Here is a 5,005-nt window from a genome sequence, read left to right as displayed (position 1 = left end):
GGATTTTTTAAATTTCCATTTCATTTATTTCTGCTAGCATTTTTATTATTTTCTTTCTTCTACAGACTTCTTTTTTTGTTGTTCTTTTTCCAGTTCTTTGAAATGGAAGGTTAGGTTTATTTATTTATTTTTTGGAATTCTTTCTTATTTCTTGATGTGGGCCTGTATTGCAATATACATTCTTTTTATTACTGCATTTGTTATGTCCCATACATTCTGGAAATTTGTGTCCTCCTTGCCACTTGTCTCAATATTTTTTAAAAATTGTATTTATTTTTATTTAAAAGAACTGGGGTGTAGGTGAGAGGTACAGAGGGTGAGAGGCTTCACCAGAGACAGAATGGGGAGCAGAACAGGTGGATTTACTGAAATACATTGCTAAGGGGAGCAGCGGGTTAGACAGGAGGGTTCTGCTGTACCATATGTGGGTTAGCTCCCTGGCCTGCAATTAAACTCAGGCAGTCACAACGATAGCGTTGAGACTTAACCCCTAGGCCACCAGGGAGGCCCCTCAATGTATTTTTAAACTTTTTCTTTGATTTCCTCATTAATCCAGTGGTCTTTCAGTAGTTTATTATTCATTTTCCATGTAATGAGGGGTACTTTGCTTTCTTTTTGTATTTCATTTGTAGTTTGATGCCTTTATGGTCTGAGAAGATACTTGGTATGATTTTTCATCTTCATGTGTTTGTTGATATTTGTCTTATGACCTAATATGTGGTTGATCCTGGAGAATGATTCATGTGCATTTGAGAAAAATGTGTATTCAGATTTTGGGGAGATGCAATATCCTGTATCTATCTATTGGGTCCATGTGATCTATATCTTTATTTAGGGCTATGGTGTCCTTATTTAATTTCTGTCTTGTTGATCTATGTCTTGGTGAGAGTGGGGTGTTGAAGTCTCCTACCTCATGTGTACTCTCTCCAATGTCTGTTTTCAGAGCTGATAGTCATTGCCTAATGTATTTTGGTGCTCCCTCATTTGGTAGTATATATCGATGTTATGTCTTCCTGGTATATTGTCCCCTTGATCATAGTGTTCTTTGGTGTCTCTTGTCATCTTTTTTAGTTTGAAGTCTGTTTTATCTTCTATAAGTATGGCTAGGCCCTGCCTTCTTTTGGGGGCCATTTGCTTTCAGAATTGTTTTTCAACCCTTTACTTTCAATTTATGCTTATTTTAGAGCTCAAGTGTGCTTCCTGGAGGCAGCAATAGGTTGTATTCTTTTTTTTTTTTTATCCAGTATAGTACTCTATGTCTTTTTATTGGTGAGTTTAGTCCATCTACATTTCGGGTGATTATTAATACATGGAAGTCTGTACTTGCCATTTTGTTCATCATTTCAGTTCTCTCTATTCATTCCTCTGCTAGTTTGGATTTTAAGTCTTCTTGTAATATTTCTTGGAGAGGGGTTTTAGGAGAAGCAAATATCTGAAGATTTTATTCGTCTGATAAGGTCCTTATTTTTCAGTCCTAGAGGGATGAGAGCTTTGTAGCATAAAATATTCTTGTTTGGCACTTTTTGTCTGATATCAGCCTAATTGGTTTTTCTCTATAGGTTATCTGTTTCTTCCCCCATCGCCTTCATTATTTTTGCTTTGTTTTGGATTCTTAGTAGTTTTACTATTATGTGTCTTGTTGTAGTTTTCCTTTCTTATGGTAGTTTGGTGTCCTTCTGCTTCCTCTGTGTCTATTTTCGTTTCCTTCTTCAAGTTTGGGAAGTTCTCTTCAATTATTTCCTTGAATAGATTTTCAGTTCCGTGTCTCGCTCATCTCCTTCTAGGATTCCTATGACTCATATTTCCTTTCCTCAGGGTGTAAGATCTTAAAGTGTTTCTTCATTCTTTTGTATCTCTCTTTCCTTTTTTGGTTCTTTTATATCTGTATCTTTGACAGTACTAATTCATTCTTCCATTACAATTATTCTATTTTTGTCGCTTTTCCCAGAATTTTTTAATTCCTCCATTGATCCCTTAATACCCTTCAGTTCCTTTCTTTTCTTATTTAAAGATTCATTCTCATTAGTGTTGGGTGCAAAAATGTTCTCCCAGTTGGTGGGGTTTCTCTTTGTTTTTGTTATTGTCTCTTTTGCTGTGCAAAAGCTCTTTAATTTGATGTAGTCCCAGCTGTTTATCTTTGCCTTCACTAGCACTGCTTTGGGTGATGTGTCTGTAAAGATGTCTTTGATATGCAAATCACGTAGTGTTTCACCTATATTTCCTTATATGTATTTTATGGTTTCAGGTCTTATGTCTAGTTCTTTAATCCATTTTGAGTTGATTTTTTGTGTATGGTGTGAGGTAGTGGTCAAGCTTCATTCTTTTGCATGTAGCAACCCAGTTTTCCCAGCACCATTTATTGAACAAACTTTCTTTGCTCCAATGCATAGTCTTTGCTCCTTTGTCAAAGATTAGTTGACCATAAATCTGTGGGTTTATTTCTGGATTTTCTATTTGATTCCATTGGTCTGTATGTCTGTTCTTGTTCCAATACCATGCAGTTTTGATGATTATGGCTTTGTAGTATAGTTTGAAGTCTGGGAGTGTGATGCCTCCATTTCCTTCTTTTTTTTTCAGTAGAGCTTTGGCTATTCGGGGTTTTTGGTGATTCCATATGAATTTCATCAATAATTGTTCTATTTCTTTGAAGAATGACATTGAAATTTTGATTGGAATAGCATTGAATCGGTATATTGTTTTTGTTAGGATGGCCATTTTAATAATGTTTATTCTTCCAATCCATGAGCAGGGGATGTCTTTCCATTTCTTTGTGTCTTCTTCTATTTCTTTTAACAGTGTTTTATAATTTTCTTTGTATAGGTCCTTTACCTCTTTTGTTAGATTTATTCCCAAATATTTGATTTTTTTTGTTTTGATAATAAAAGGGATGGGTTTTTTTATTTCTTCTTCTTCAGATTTATTGTTTGTGTATAGGAAGGCTACTGACTTTTGCGTGTTGATTTTGTATCCTGCCACTTTACTGAACTGATTGATGAGTTGAATTAGTTTTTCTGTGGAGTTTTTGGGGTTCTCTATGTATATTATCATATCATCTGCAAATAGTGATAGTTGGACTTCTTCTTTTCCTATTTAGATTCCTTGTATGTCTTTCTATTGTCTTATTGCTCTGGCTAGGACTTCCAGTATTATATTGAAAAGCAGTGGTGAGAGTGGACATCCTTGTCTTGTTCCAGATCTTAATGGAATTGCTTTCAGCTTTTCACCATTGAGGATGATACTGGCTGTTAGCTTGTCATAGATGGCCTTTATGATGTTGAGGTATGTTCCTTGTATCCCAAGAATTTCAAGGGCTTTTATCATGACTGGGTGTTGCACTTTGTCGAAAGCTTTCTCAGCATCTATTGATATTATCATATGGTTTTTATATTTCTTTTTGTTGATGTGTTGGATAATGTTGATTGATTATCTGATGTTAAACCATCCTTGTGTCCCTGGAATGAATCCTACTTGGTCGTGGTGAATTATCTTATGGATACATTGTTGGATTCTGATAGCTAAAATTTTATTGAGGATTTTTGCATCAGTGTTCATTAGGGAGATTGGCCTGTAGTTTTCCTTTTTTGTTTTGTCCTTATTCGGTTTTGGTATTAGTGTAATGTTGGCTTCATAGAACGTGTTTGGTATTGTCCCTTCCTTCTCAATTTTTTGGAAGAGTTTGTGAAGGATAGGCACTAATTCGTCTCTGAATGTTTGGTAGAATTCATTTGTAAATCCATCAGGTCCACAAAAATCTGCAAAGAGCTGATGAGACTCAACAACAACAAAGAAAATAACCCAGTCAAAAAATGGGCAGAAGAGCTAAAAAGAAACTTCTCTGAAGAGGAAATGCAAATGGCCAACAGACATATGAAAAAATGTTCAACATCACTTGTAATCAGGGAAATGCAAATCAAAACTACAATGAGATACCATCTTACACCAGTGAGAATGGCACATATTAAAAAAACTAGCAACAACAAATGTTGGCGAGGGTGTGGAGAAAAAGGAACTCTTCCTGCACTGTTGGTGGGAATGCAAACTGGTCCAACCACTATGGAGAGCTGTGTGGAGATTTCTGGACCTACTAAACATAGAGCTTCCATATGATCCAGCAATTCCACTCCTAGGTATTTACCCAAAGGACACAGAAATATCAATTCCAAAGAACACCTCCACCCCTATGTTTATAGCAGCACTATTTACAATAGCTAAGCTTTGGAAACAGCCCAAATGCCCAAAAATAGATGACTGGATCAAGAATATGTGGTACATATATACCATGGAATATTACTCAGCATTCAAAAAAGATAAACACATGCAATTTGCAGCAACATGGATGGAGCTGGAAGGGATCATGCTCAGCGAAATAAGCCAAAAAGAAAAAGAAAAATACCGGATGGTCCTACTCATAGCAGGAATCTAGAAAACTTAAATAAGGGATCAGGAAAATGAATAACTATAAGAAAGTGAAAATCAAAATCAACAAAAAACTATGAACCAGAGATACTTTTTGGTGGGTAGGGGCCGGGAGGGGAGGGATTGGGGTCAGAATGGGGCATGTGCAGTTGTATGGGGGAATATAAAAATAAAATTTATTATTTAATAAAAAAAATAAAAGTTAACATTAGAAAGTGAAAAAAGAAAGATTCATTCTCTTTTCTTTCTGTGCCGATAGCGCTCTCACAAGCATGGTGAATGTTCCTAAAACCCGCTGGACCTTCTGTAAGAAGTGTGGCAAGCATCAGCCCCACAAAGTGACACAGTACAAGAAGGGCAACGATTCTCTCTCTGCCCAGGGAAAGCGGCAGTATGACAGGAAACAGAGTGGCTGTGATGGACAGACTGCCAATTTTACAGAAAAAGGCTAAAACTACAAAGAAGAATGTGCTGAGACTTCAATGTGTTGAGCCCAACTGCAGATCTAAGAGAATGTTGGCTATTGAGATGCAAGCATTTTGAACTGGGAGGAGATAAGAAGAGAAAGGGCCAGGTGATCCAGTTCTAA

General features: G+C 36.3%; 1 pseudogene across 1 annotated transcript; it reads left to right on the top strand.

The window, feature by feature from the left end:
• The first annotated feature begins 4,671 nt into the window (after positions 1-4,671).
• On the top strand, positions 4,672-5,005 carry LOC311171471 (large ribosomal subunit protein eL42-like; annotated as a pseudogene). The gene has a single exon. The product of its transcript is annotated as a large ribosomal subunit protein eL42-like (transcript).

The sequence above is a fragment of the Talpa europaea genome (assembly GCF_964194135.1).
Source record: "Talpa europaea genome assembly, chromosome: 6".
NCBI lineage: Eukaryota > Metazoa > Chordata > Mammalia > Eulipotyphla > Talpidae > Talpa > Talpa europaea.
The sequence above is the reverse complement of the archived record's forward strand: the minus strand, read 5'-3'. Positions and strand labels throughout refer to the sequence as shown.